Source organism: Pseudophryne corroboree, chromosome 1, assembly GCF_028390025.1.
Source record: "Pseudophryne corroboree isolate aPseCor3 chromosome 1, aPseCor3.hap2, whole genome shotgun sequence".
Lineage (NCBI taxonomy): Eukaryota > Metazoa > Chordata > Amphibia > Anura > Myobatrachidae > Pseudophryne > Pseudophryne corroboree.
Window position 1 is genome coordinate 539,678,247 of NC_086444.1, and position 14,819 is coordinate 539,693,065.

A 14,819-nucleotide genomic window follows, 5' to 3' on the forward strand; every position below is an offset into this window, starting at 1 on the left:
TTACAGCAAGGGCCGTGCGTGTATCAACACTTACCGCGGCTACGTTTGACGGCATGGCAGTTGAACGCCAAATCCTAGCCCGAAAGGGTATTCCCAGTGAAGTAATTTCCACACTTATTCAGGCCAGGAAAGGAGTAACGTCTAAACATTACCACCGTATTTGGAGAGAATATGTTTCTTGGTGTGAATCCAAGAAGGCTCCTACGGAGGAATTTCAGCTAGGACGTTTTCTCCATTTTCTATGAGCAGGTGTGGATGCGGGCCTAAAATTGGGCTCAATTGAGAGGTATAGTTTCAGCCTTATTGGTTTTCTTTAAAAAAAAAAAAATTGGCCTCCCTTCCAGAAGTTCAGACTTTCGTTAAGGATGTGTTGCACATCCAACCTCCATTTGTGCCCCCAGTGGCACTATGGGATCTTAATGTGGTGTAGCAGTTCCTTCAATCACATTGGTTTGAACCTTTACGAAAGGTGGAATTAAAATTCCTCATTTGGAAAGTGGTTATCCTGTTGGCCTTGGCATCCACGAGGCGGGTGTCTGAGTTAGCGGTCTTGTCTCACAAGAGCCTTCTTTGTTCTTCCACGAAGTTAGAGCAGAGTTGAAAACTCGTTCACGATTTCTGCCGAAAGTGGTTTCATTTTTCCACATGAACCTACCTATTGGGTACTGACACCTTATTTGAATCGAAATTTCTGGATGTGGTCAGAGCTTTGAAAATTTCTGTCGCCAGAACGGCTCAGATTAGGAAAACAGAGGCTCTGTTTGTCCTGTATACTCCCATCAAGATTGGATGTACTGCTTCCAAGCAGACCATTGCACGCTGGATCTGTAATACGGTTCAGCAGGCTCATTCCACGGCTGGATTGCTGTTACCGTAATCGGTGAAGGCCCATTCTACTAGAAAGGTGGGCTCGTCCTGGGCGGCTGCCCGGGGGGTCTCGGCGTTACAACGTTGCCAAGCAGCTACTTGGTCGGGTTCGAACACTTTGGCTAAGTTTTACAAGTTTGATACCTTGGCAGATGATGACCTCAAGTTTGGTCATTCGGTACTGCAGAGTCATTCGCACTCTCCCGCCCATTCTAGAGCTTTGGTATAACTCCATGGTTCTGAATGTGACCCCAGCATCCTCTAAGACGTATGAGAAAATAGGATTTTAATACCTACCGGTAAATCCTATTCTTTTAGTCCGTAGAGGATGCTGGACGCCCGTCCCAGTGCGTACTGTATCTGCAGTTATTACTTGTGATTACACACATGTTGTGTTACGGTTCTTGTCAGCATGCTGCTGAAATCGTTCATGCCGTTGGCTTGTATTCTGTTGAATGCCACGTTCTGCCGCATACTTGAGGTGTGAGCTGGTAAGATGCTCACCATGGTTTAACAATAAATCATTTCCTCGAAATGTTCGTCTCCTTGGGCACAGTTCCTATAACTGGAGTCTGGAGGAGGGGTATAGAGGGAGGAGCCAGTTCACACCCTTTGAAAGTCTTAAAGTGCCCATGTCTCCTGCGGATCCCGTCTATACCCCCCCCCCATGGTTCTGAATGTGACCCCAGCATCTTCTACGGACTAAGAGAAAAGGATTTACCGGTAGGTATTAAAATCCTATTATTTCTGCGTTTCCCAGGTAAGTATTTGTTTTCTTTTAATTATACCTTGCCCTATTCTCCCTTCTAGCTTTCTTTAATGCTTCAATCTGCACAGAGAGGCGAGGAAGAATTTCACCCAGATACCTTGCCATCGGGATTTCTTGCACAACAAATTTTATTAACTTTTGTCCCTTTCTTACGGACTCAATGAGTAGAAGAACTCACAATCACAAGATATTCAAATGAAATTACAATACTGAAATACGGTGCAACTTGTACAGTCAACACAATAAAAAGAACATATTTTACTGGCACACGTTGTTGCTGTGTCTCTTCTTCACTTCAACCGAATGAACCTAGGTATAATTAGTTAGTACTATTTATCTTACGTCCTAGAGGATACTGGGTCCATTTACAGGGCCGTCTATTCGTATGGGCTCTTGCCAAAGGGCCCCAGGAGTATAAGGGCCCTAGGCTGATAGCTGAGGGTCCCCTCTTTCCAGGCGTACCAGATTGTTGAAAATCGGCCGTGGGGAACCGGAGTTATCTAACTTGAAAGCAGTGGTCCCCAACCAAGCCTGTTAATTGCTCTTCCCAGCCTGATATCTCAGGTTTTGTCTGACTTAAGGTGGGTACACACTAGTAGATTTATCTATGGACAGATCGGGCAGTGTGTTGAGCATACACACTGCCTGATCCGTCGGGGACTGACGTCATGAACAGGGCGGGCGTGTACACATACCCGCCCAGTTCAGCTGTCAATCACCGCCGGCCACCGCAGCATGTGTACGGGCGGTCGGCCGGCCGCCGTACACACACAGCGACGCGCCAATATATCGGTAGACGCAATACGTCTGTGAATGACAGAGTTCACAGACATATTGGCCGTACACACTGGCCGACAGACCCGCGATGTATCGGCCGTTCAAGAGAACGGCCGATATATTGGCCAGTGTGTACGGGCCTTTAGAGTATTTTTGAGGGTATAAGCCAAAAGCTGCGACTCTCCCCTTTTGGTGGACACTAAAAGCTTGTCTATACTATGCCCAGAACCAGAGATATCCTTCAAGCTGCTGGTCCCTGCTCCAGCTCCACACGCCAAATGCAGTTTTAGATTTTCATTGGTGAATTGCTTTGGCTCCTGAACTCTCATCCCCAAGTCCCCAGAACCTTCTGAAAGATGGGACTCTCTAGTTTTTCATCCTATTCAAAGCTAAGAAATATATTTTCAGGAACTTGAGATATCTGTAGTCAAGCAAGCTGCCCTCGCACCGGAAAATGATAAACATTAAGCCCACTTCACTATCCACCCCTCCCCTACGTATTAAACACCCCCTACCACTCTGGAAGTCATGTACCAGGGCTTCTTCATTCAGCCCAATGCCCCCTTCTACAGTTTAGCCCCATCTGTTCAGTAAAGGAGTTATTAGCAGAAATTACTGTTCCAGGTCCTACATGCTGAGCGGAAGATAGAACACCCCCTACCACCCGCGGGACATCAAAGCTGCGCTGATAGCACCCCCCACCCCTACCGCTGGATGATGGGTAGGGGGCCCAGTGCATTGCTGTGCCCAGGGGCCTACACTGCTGTTAAGACGGCCCTGTCCATTTAGTACCATGGGGTATAGACAGGTCCACTAGGAGCCATCGGCACTTTAAGAATTTGATAGTGTGGCCTGGCTCCTCCCTCTATGCCACTCCTACCTGACTCAGTTTAGAAAATGTGCCCGGAGGAGCCAGTCACGCTGAAGGAAGCTCCTGAAGAGTTTTCTGCATTTATTTTCTATGTTTATTTTCAGGCAGGGCTGGTTGGCTCCAGCCTGCCTGCTTCGTGGGACTTAGGGGAGGGAACAGCCCAACCTCTTAAAGGGTTAATGGTCCCATTATATATAAAGCGCTACAAGTCTGTCATATATGTATTTACTATTGTCCAGACTATATATTTTTGGCGCTGGTTTGGTGTGCTGAAAAATCCTGTGTGTCCCATAAGCTGGTGTGTCTGTGGGTACTTAGTACATGTGTGTCAACATGTCGATGGCTGAATGTTTTTTCCCAAGAGAAAACTATATTTGGGACAAGGACGTGTGTGGGTGGCCCTGTCGGTACCACCAATAACTGACCCGGTAAAAAATTTGCATATCAGAGTAAGGTTGCATAAAAGTGTGTCCCAGACACAGATTTAGAAATATCTATGGAGGATGTGATGTTCATAGTTATTTTTCCCTCAGACCCCTCAGGGTCGCAAAAAATTTATTTTGCCCAGTTGCTACTCCCGGATACCGACACGGATACTGATTCCTGTGTCGATCAGATTGTTTCCTGATTAGATCTAATATTGGGGGTAATTCCAAGTTGATCGCAGCAGGAATTTTGTTAGCAGTTGGGCAAAACCATGTGCAGTGCAGGGGAGGCAGATTTAACATGTGCAGAGAGAGTTAGATTTGAGTGTGGTGTGTTCAATCTGCAATCTAAATTGCAGTGTAAAAATAAAGCAGCCAGAAACAAAATAATCCACCCAAATCTAACTCTCTCTGCATGTTATATCTGCCCCCCCTGCAGGGCACATGGTTTTGCCCAACTGCTAACAAAATTCCTGCTGCGATCAACTCGGAATGAGGGCCATTGTGCAGTACAATTAAGGACGCATTAACGTCACTGAGAACCCTGCTGTTCCTGATGGAGGGTCTATATATGTATGTGGATTAATATAGGTTTATATGTATATAGTATATATATGTAGGTATAGATATATACTGATAGCTAATCTCATGTACTGAGCGCTCTGTTTGAGAAAGAATCCTGGTGGATTCCGATTGTTATTCGTTCCCGCCGCGGACAGAATAAAGTGTGAGTCACTCCCTGCTCTGCATGGGACCATGTCACAAATCTAGTGAATCGTATGCAGGAAGCTACGCTATATTCTAGCTATGTAAACACGGGTACATTACTTAGACCTGCCATGGCAGGTGCATGGGTGAGTAGTAGTATTAAAAAATTATAGGATACCTTGTCGTCCGATATAGATACCCTGGAGGGAGATGAGATACTCCTTACGTTGGGTCATATCAAGGACGCTGCAGCATGCTTAAGTGAGACTGCAGGGGAAATATGACTCTTGGATTCACAGGCCATTTCCATAGCGGTCTCGGCTAGGCGGTCGTTGTGCATTCACCAATGGAATGCTGATGCTGACTCCAAGAAGAGATGGAGCCTCTTCCCTATGAAGGTGAAGCCTTGTTTGGGGATGGCCTAGTTGATTTGATCTCAGCAACGGCCGCAGGTAAGTCAACCTTCTTGCCCTATGGTCACTCACAACGAATGAAGACGCATCATTATCGGATGCCGTCATTTCGACCCAATAGATGCACAAGAAGTTAGATTCCATTTTCTTTGCGGGTTTAGGAAGGGGAAGAAGGAAGAGGTCCACAGCCTCTTCCAGATCACAGGTGCAGAAATCATCCTCTGCGTCTGCCATATCCACCGCATGACGCTGGGGCTCTCTTGCGGGAGGCCGCACCGGTGGGGGCGCGTCCAAAAAACAACAACTCTTCAGTCAGTTCTGGAATTATTCGGAAAACTGTCAGTTTTCGAGACATTTCCCCTCAACGATTTTTCAAATCGGCCTTACCAGTTCTCCGACGAACAGGGAGATAGTATGCAACGCAATACAAAAATTGTGTCTGAATCATGTCATTGTCTGGGTTCCCCCGTCACACCTGGGTGAAGCCGTCAATTAAGCCTTTTTCGTGGTCCCGAGACCGGACAGAGGCCAATCCTAAACGGAAATCCCTCAATTTCTACCAAAAGAGACTTGAATTCAAGATGGAATCTCTCAGGACAGTGATTTTCAGTCTGGTGGAAAGAGGTTTCCTTGTTTCGGTGGACATAAAGGATACCTACTTGCAGATTTCCATTTTCTTCAGCGTCACTGAGGTTTGCAATTCAGGATTGTCATTACCAGTTTCAGACGTTGCCCTTTGGTCTATCCACGGCTCCGAGATTTTTTCACCGACATAATGGCGGAAATGATGGTTCCCCTTCAAAAGCATGGAGTCACGATTATCCCGTACTTGGACGATCTCCTGATAAAGGCGAGATCCAGGGACCAGTTGTTGCAAAACATTGCACTTTTCCTGATAGTTTTTCAACAACATGGTTGCCTCCTAAACTTGCCAAAAGCAGAGTTGATTCCAACAACGCAGCTGTCATTTTTTGGGAAGCATACTGTACACAGAACTACAGAATTTTTTTCTTTCAGTGAAAAAGGTTCTGGAACTTCAGAGCCTGGTCAAACATCTTCTGAAGCCGGCAAAAGTGTAAATTTATCAATGCATTTGGTTGCTGGGAAAGATGGTTGCGGCCTACGAGGCCATTCAGTTTGGCAGATTTCATGCCAGAAGTGTTCCAGGGGGATCTGTTGGACAAGTGGTCCGGATACCACCTACACATGCACCAAAAGATTATCCTGTCTTCTGAGACCAGGATCTCACTCTTGTGGTGGCTACACAGCTCTCACCTCCTAGAGGGGTGCAGGTTCGAGATCCAGGACTGGATCCTGGTAACCATGGATGCAAGCCTCCGAGGCTGAGGTGCAGTCGCACGGAGGTCAATCTTCCAAGGAAGATGGTCTAGTCAAGTCATGAAACTTGTCTCCACATAAACGTTCTGGAGTTAGGAGCTATTTACAACGGCCTTCTGCAAGCGGAACATCTTCGCGATCTGCCCCTATTGATCCAGTCGGACGATGTAACAGCAGTAGCGTACATAAACCGCCAGGGCGGAACATAAAGCAGAGCGGCATTGGCAGAAGCCACAAAGGTTCGCCGCTGGGCAGAAAGACATACAAGCGCTCTGTCAGCGATCTTTATTCCAGGAATGGACAACTGGGAAGCAGACTTCCTCAGCGGGCACGATCTCCATCCAAGAGAGTGGGGCCTCCATCAAGAGGTCTTCACGGAAGTGACAAGTCATTGGGGTGTTTCCTCAAATAGACATGATGGCATCTCGTCTAGACAAGAAGCTTCAGAGATATTGTTCCAGGTCAAGGGACCCTCAAGCAATAGCAGTGGATGCACTGGTGACACCGTGGGTGTTTCAGTCGGTGTATGTATTCCCTCCACTTCCTCTCATTCCAAAAGTTCAAAAGATCATAAGAAGAACAAAGATTCAAGTGATCCTCATTGTCCCAGACTGGCCAAGGAGTGCTTGGTATCCAGATCTTCAGGAATCACTCGTAGGAGATCCCTGGCCTCTTCCTCTCCACGAGGACCTGTTAAAGCAAGGGCCGTGCATGTATCAAAACTTCCCGCGGCTACGTTTGACGGCATGTCAGTTGAAAGCCAGATCCTAGCCCGAAAGGGTATTCCCAGTGAAGTAATTTCCACACTTATTCAGGCCAGGAAAGGAGTAATGTCTAAACATTACCACCGTATTTGGAGAGAATATGTTTCTTGGTGTGAATCCAAGAAGGCTCCTACAGAGGAATTTCAGCTAGGACGTTTTCTCCATTTTCTACAAGCAGGTGTGGATGCGGGCCTAAAATTGGGCTCAATTGAGGTATAGTTTCAGCCTTATTGGTTTTCTTAAAAAAAAAAAAATTGGCCTCCCTTCCAGAAGTTCAGACTTTCGTGAAGGGTGTGTTGCACATCCAACCTCCATTTGTGCCCCCAGTGGCACCATGGGATCTTAATGTGGTGTGGCAGTTCCTTCAATCACATTGGTTTGAACCTTTACGAAAGGTGGAATTAAAATTCCTCGTTTGGAAAGTGGTTATCCTGTTGGCCTTGGCATCCACAAGGCGGGTGTCTGAGTTAGCGGTCTTGTCTCACAAGAGCCTTCTTTGTTCTTCCACGAAGTTAGAGCAGAGTTGAGAACTCGTTCACGATTTCTGCCGAAAGTGGTTTCATTTTTCCACATGAACCTACCTATTGGGTACTGACGCCTTATTTGAGTCGAAATTTCTGGATGTGGTCAGAGCTTTGAAAATTTCTGTCGCCAGAACGGCTCAGATTAGGAAAACAGAGGCTCTGTTTGTCCTGTATACTCCCATCAAGATTGGATGTACTGCTTCCAAGCAGACCATTGCACGCTGGATCTGTAATACGGTTCAGCAGGCTCATTCCACGGCTGGATTGCCGTTACCGAAATCGGTGAAGGCCCATTCTACTAGAAAGGTGGGCTCGTCCTGGGCGGCTGCCCGGGGGGTCTCGGCGTTACAACGTTGCTAAACAGCTACTTGGTCGGGTTCGAACACTTTGGCTAAGTTTTACAAGTTTGATACCTTGGCAGATGATGACCTCAAGTTTGTTCATTCGGTACTGCAGAGTCATTCGCACTCTCCCGCCCATTCTAGAGCTTTGGTATAACCCCATGGTTCTGAATGTGACCCCAGCATCCTCTAAGACGTATGAGAAAATAGGATTTTAATACCTACCGGTAAATCCTTTTCTTCTAGTTCGTAGAGGATGCTGGACGCCCGTCCCAGTGCGTACTGTATCTGCAGTTATTACTTGTGATTACACACATGTTGTGTTACGGTTCTTGTCAGCATGTTGCTGAAATCGTTCATGCCGTTGGCTTGTATTCTGTTGAATGCCACGTTCTGCAGCATACTTGAGGTGTGAGCTGGTAAGATGCTCACCATGGTTTAACAATAAATCATTTCCTCGAAATGTTCGTCTCCTTGGGCACAGTTCCTATAACTGGAGTCTGGAGGAGGGGTATAGAGGGAGGAGCCAGTTCACACCCTTTGAAAGTCTTAAAGTGCCCATGTCTCCTGCGGATCCCGTCTATACCCCCCATGGTTCTGAATGTGACCCCAGCATCCTCTACGGACTAAGAGAAAAGGATTTACCGGTAGGTATTAAAATCCTATTATTTCTGCGTTTCCCAGGTAAGTATTTGTTTTCTTTTAATTATACCTTGCCCTATTCTCCCTTCTAGCTTTCTTTAATGCTTCAATCTGCACAGAGAGGCGAGGAAGAATTTCACCCAGATACCTTGCCTTCGGGATTTCTTGCACAACAAATTTTATTAACTTTTGTCCCTTTCTTACGGACTCAATGAGTAGAAGAACTCACAATCACAAGATATTCAAATGAAATTACAATACTGAAATACGGTGCAACTTGTACAGTCAACACAATAAAAAGAACATATTTTACTGGCACACGTTGTTGCTGTGTCTCTTCTTCACTTCAACCGAATGAACCTAGGTATAATTAGTTAGTACTATTTATCTTACGTCCTAGAGGATACTGGGTCCATTTACAGGGCCGTCTATTCGTATAAGCTCTTGCCCAAGGGCCCCAGGAGTATAAGGGCCCTAGGCTGATAGCTGAGGGTCCCCTCTTTCCAGGCGTACCAGATTTTTGAAAATCGGCCGTGGGCAACCGGAGTTATCTAACTTGAAAGCAGTGGTCCCCAACCAAGCCTGTTAATTGCTCTTCCCAGCCTGATATCTCAGGTTTTGTCTGACTTAAGGTGGGTACACACTAGTAGATCTATCTGCAGATCAATTGATCTGCAGATATATCTATGGACAGATCGGGCAGTGTGTTGAGCATACACACTGCCTGATCAGTCGGGGACTGACGTCATGAACTGGGCGGGCGTGTACACACACACCCGCCCAGTTCAGCTGTCAATCACCGCCGGCCACCGCAGCATGTGTACGGGCGGTCGGCCGGCCGCCGTACACACACAGCGACGCGCCAATATATCGTTAGATATATTGGCTGTCGGCTGTGCTGCGGGGCCGACGCAATACGTCTGTGAATGACAGAGTTCACAGACATATTGGCCGTACACACTGGCCGACGGACCTGCGATGTATCGACCGTTCAAGAGAACGGCCGATATATTGGCCAGTGTGTACGGGCCTTTAGAGTGTTTCTGAGGGTATAAGCCAAAAGCTGCGACTCTCCCCTTTTGGTGGACACTAAAAGCTTGTCTATACTATGCCCAGAACCAGAGATATCATCATTCAAGCAGCTGGTCCCTGCTCCAGCTCCACACGCCAAATGCAGTTTTAGATCTTCATTGGTGAATTGCTTTGGCTCCTGAACTCTCATCCCCAAGTCCCCAGAACCTTCTGAAAGGTGGGACTCTCTAGTTTTTCATCCTATTCAAAGCTAAGAAATATATTTTCAGGAACTTGCGATATCTGTAGTCAAGCAAGCTGCCCTCGCACCGGAAAATGATAAACATTAAGCCCACTTCACTATCCACCCCTCCCCTACGTATTAAACACCCCCTACCACTCTGGAAGTCATGTACCAGGGCTTCTTCATTCAGCCCGATGCCCCCTTCTACAGTTTAGCCCCATCTGTTCAGTAAAGGAGTTATTAGCAGAAATTACTGTTCCAGGTCCTACATGCTGAGCGGAAGATAGAACACCCCTACCACCCGCGGGACATCAAAGCTGCGCTGAGAGCACCCCCCACCCCTACCTCTGAATGATGGGTAGGGGGCCCAGTGCATTGCTGTGCCCAGGGGCCTACACTGCTGTTAAGACGGCCCTGTCCATTTAGTACCATGGGGTATAGACGGGTCCACTAGAAGCCATCGGCACTTTAAGAATTTGATAGTGTGGCCTGGCTTCTCCCTCTATGCCACTCCTACCTGACTCAGTTTAGAAAATGTGCCCGGAGGAGCCAGTCACGCTGAAGGAAGCTCCTGAAGAGTTTTCTGCATTTATTTTCTATGTTTATTTTCAGGCAGGGCTGGTTGGCACCAGCCTGCCTGCTTCGTGGGACTTAGGGGAGGGAACAGCCCAACCTCTTAAAGGGTTAATGGTCCCATTTCCCACTGACAGGACACTGAGCTCCTGAGGGAATTATTCGCAAGCCCCACCACGGCGAGCGTACTTTCCCGCAGCATGCCGCCACCCCTAAAAGCCAGAAGAATGATGAGTGGTGAGTACTGAGCCGACGTCCTGGCTAGCGGGGCGCCGCCCATTATGGCGGCATGAGGGTATGGATACGCATGGCTTCTACATGGGATGGAATGCGTCTCCGGACACTGTACACAAAAGCCTTAAAACGGTTTTCTCCATTTTAAGCACCAGATTCCTCAGCCAGTATAAAAAAAGCGGGAAGACTGTGCTCTATTGAAGGGGTGGGGCTTCACTATAAGAGGATCCAGCAGCTCACCAGTGCCATTTTCCCTCTGCAGTGGGCAGACGCTGACAGGACAGGGATGCGCAGCTCATCCAGTGTGACTCCAGATGACCTCAGCGGTACCAGGGGCTCATAGCAGGGGGGGAGCGACTATTAGTGTACTAAGGGGCAGATTTATTAAGCGTGGTGAAGTGATAAATTACACGGTGATAAAGTATCAGCCAATCAGCTCCTAACTTCCATGTCACAGTCTGGGTTTGAAAAATGACAGTTGAGAGCTGACTAGCTGGTGCTTTATCACCCTACACTTTATCTCTTCACCAGGCTTAATAAATCTGCCCTAAGTCCCCTATCAGGGTACTTAGTCTGCGACCCGGCTAAGCTTGGCATTAGTGCTAAGGTGCGGTGGGGGCTGGCTCCAAACAACTCTGTTTCTCCCTGAAGGGCTCTTTGTGGGTAAATTGTGCTTAACCTTTCCTGTGTGTGTGTGTGTTGTCACATCTACATTATGTCAGGCAAAGAGTGTCTTTTGTACCGCAGAGTGTTCCTCTTCACCTGGGGGCTCACTGCTGGGTACTCAGGGTTCACAGAATGGGTTAATTCTCTAAGGGAATGCTCTCAACTCTTTCTACAAAATTGTCCCGCAATGAGAAAGAGACGCAATACTTTAAACAGACTGTGGGTGAGTTTATGAACAGAGACTCAATCCCTAAAACAGCATCTCAATCCCCTCCCATTTGTCCACAAAAGCGATCTCTGGCCCATATCCTGCAGTCTGACGCTGACAAGTCAGACATGGAGGAGGGGGAGGTGGACTCAGAGGGGGGGATACAGCTCTGTCACAGGGAATAGAGGGTCTTATAGAGGCTATCAGAGATGTTCTGCATATTCCTGATAAGGTGTCAGAGGAGTGTGAGGAATCTAATTTTAATGTAAAAAAGAAGTCCTCTGAAGGATAGTAAAAAAAGGGACTGATGCTGTCATGTAAAATTGTATTGCCTGTTCCTGGTGCAGCCTACCTGAAAGACACGCTGATCATAAAATTGAGACTACACTCAAATTGTACACAGCTACTGGGGTGACCCAAAGACCCACTATTGCATGTGCGTGGATCACTAAAGCCATTGCTAAATGGTCACGTAACCTAATTGAGGGGTTAGATTCCTTATCTAGGGGGGATGTTGTCTTACTCCTGCAGCATATACAGGACTTTGCGAACTTTATGGTGGAAGCCATAAAGGAAATAGGCGTGCTTAACGCACGCACCACCGCTATGGCAGTGTCGGCACGCAGAGGCTTGTGGCTATGCCAGTGGACTGCTGATGTTGACCTACCATTCACAGGAGAGGACTTGTTTAGAGATGAATTAGACAAATGGATCTCCACAGCTACTGCGGGTACGTTTACGTATCTTCCTTCCGCAGCCCCCCCTACCAAGAAGACTTATTCAGCTTCTAAGTTACAGTCCTTTCGAACGACCAAGTTCAAGGGCAATTCCAGAGCTGCTTCTACGTCCTCCAGCGGCGCAAGAGGTAAACCACACAAACCAGCAACTGCAGGTGCTCAGGAACAGAGCTCAGGCTCATATTGCAGGACTGCAATGCCTGGAAGGCTGTCAGGAGGGATCCCGACTACAATTCTTCAAGGGTTATAGATCTTATTTCCCAGGGCTACAGACTGGAGTTCCAGAAGCTCCCACCTCACAGATTCTTCCAATCAGGCTTGCCAGTTTCACAAGAGGCAAGTATAACTTTACAGCATGCCATCCAAAACTGGTACAGACTCAGGTCATTGTTCCAGTTCCACCTCATCTAATAAACAAGGGGTACTACTCCAACTTGTTCGTAGTAGAAAAGCTGGACGGTTCGGTAAGACCAATTCTGAACCTCAAGTCTTTGAACCCGTACTTACGAGTGTATGTACCCCAGTATCCTCTATGGACTAATGTGAAAAGGATTTACCGGTAGGTAATTAAAATCCTATTTTCTTTAAGATTCACTCTATGCACTGTTCACTATGCAATAAACACTGATAATATTAAACTGAACTAGACTAATAGCAATATCACCTTTCAAAGTCACACTACAAAGTTACTATTGCAGTCTATCTGAGTACTCTTTCCTCGCTCTCTACCTCGTTGGTGCACATATAAAGGATACTGTCCTACTGGTACCAGTGAGATTTGTTGAGTCTCTCTTAGATAAATATGATATGTCTCTGAGACAAATGGGGCAATAACACGTCCTAAGAGTAGATTCCACTCTTTTATGTCACTTGCTGCCTCTCACTAATGCAGTAAACTCCTCAGGGAAGATGAGAATTAGGACATATTTATAATGGTATTTTATAATCCAGTAGTATAATCCTGTTTGATCCTTAAAGAGAGTGGAATATCAGAAAACTAATGTTCACGTAGTAGGTTAAAGGGTGGTGAGTAATTCAGAGTCTGGTATCAATTTCTCCTTACTGTTTGTCTATTAGAAAGACTGGAGCATCAATAGATTAGTTACTTCCATCAATCCAGCCCTCAATTATTAGCTGAATATCTCTGTATTGTGCAGGGTATAACTCAGGGCTTTAGTGTAGAATGCTCACTAAGCTGTGTTTAATAGGAGGAGCTGCATATAGAAGTCAGTTCACATATAGGCCCTCATTCCGAGTTGATCGCTAGCTGCTTTCGTTCACATTGCAGCGATCAGGCTAAAAATCGGCACTTCTGCGCATGCGTATGTGGCTCAATGCGCACACGCAACGTACTTTCACAAGAATGCAGTTTTACACAAGCTCTAGCGACGCTTTTCAGTCGCACTGCTGTCCGCAGAGTGATTGACAAGAAGTGGGTGTTTCTGGGAGGTAACTGACCGTTTTCGGGGAGTGTGTGAAAAAACGCAGGTGTGCCAGATAAAAATGCAGGAGTGGCTGGGAAAACGTAGGCGTGGCTGGCCGAACGCAGGGAGTGTTCGTGACGTCAAAACAGGAACTAAATAGTCTGAAGTGATCGCAAGCTAGGAGTAGGTCTCGAGCTACTCTGAAACTGCACAATCTTTTATGTAGCAACACTGCGATCTTTTCGTTCGCACTTCTGCTAAGCAAAGATACACTCCCAGAGGGCGACGGCTTAGCGTTTGCACGGCTGCTAAAAGCAGCTAGCGAGCGAACAACTCGGAATGAGGGCCATAATTCTGTGTGAGGCTATCACTGATGTGTGATGGAAGCAATTAAATCAGTCACTGCAACTATCCCGATGGGGCGATTACAGACATGCAATCAGGATACCTTATTAGGGCTCTCCGGTCCCTCATCCAATTCTGCCCCGTTGCACTCCTTACTATGGGAGATGGGGATGATGTCCCCGTCTGCTACTGTGACTCCGTTTCAGGTTGCTCCCCAGAGGCGTCTCCAACCCAGTCACTCAGGCATTACCAAGGGGAGGAAAGTCCGCCCTCTGCCTCCGTCGTCACTGACCTAGGTCGCCTCCCTCATCACCAACATGGGAGTTCACTGGGAGACGGGACCTGCTCCGCTCCATCACTGGAGCTCGTCAATTAAAGCAGGTACCGTCCTGAACCCAGTTCCGATGCTGTCTAATAGATATATCTGCAGATCAATTGATCTGCAGATATATCTATGGACGGATCGGGCAGTGTGCTGTGCATACACACTGCCCAATCCGTCGGGGACTGACGTCATGAACTGGGCGGGCGTGTACACACGCCCGCCCAGTTCAGCTGTCAATCACCGCCGGCCACCGCAGCATGTGTACGGGCGGTCGGCCGACCGCCCCGTACACACACAGCGACGCGCCAATATATTGGTAGATATATTGGCCGTCGGCTGTGCTGCGCGGCCGACGCGATACGTCTGTGAACGACGGAGTTCACAGACGTATCGGCCGTACACACTGGCCGACGGTCCCGTGATATATCGGCCGTTCAAGGGAACGGCCGATATATCGACCAGTGTGTACGGGCCTTTAGGCTGACTACACTGAGTAGAGCGTCCCCATCAGTGCAACACCTCGGCGCTATTTCTCCATCCCCTTAGAGGTCTCCCAGCAGCACAACATGTCCTCCCTAGAGTTACCTCAGGGCTTCCCAACTGCCACCAACTG

General features: G+C 47.5%; 1 protein-coding gene across 1 annotated transcript in view; it reads right to left on the bottom strand.

The window, feature by feature from the left end:
- The window catches only part of PSIP1 (PC4 and SRSF1 interacting protein 1), a 369,617-nt gene extending 355,317 nt beyond the window's left edge, over positions 1 to 14,300 (bottom strand). Inside the window, exon 1 of the mRNA XM_063914078.1 lies at positions 13,985 to 14,300. The gene's annotated coding sequence lies outside the window, so the exon portion shown is untranslated. The remainder of the gene's footprint in view (positions 1 to 13,984) is intronic.
- Between the last annotated feature and the right edge of the window lie 519 nt (positions 14,301 to 14,819).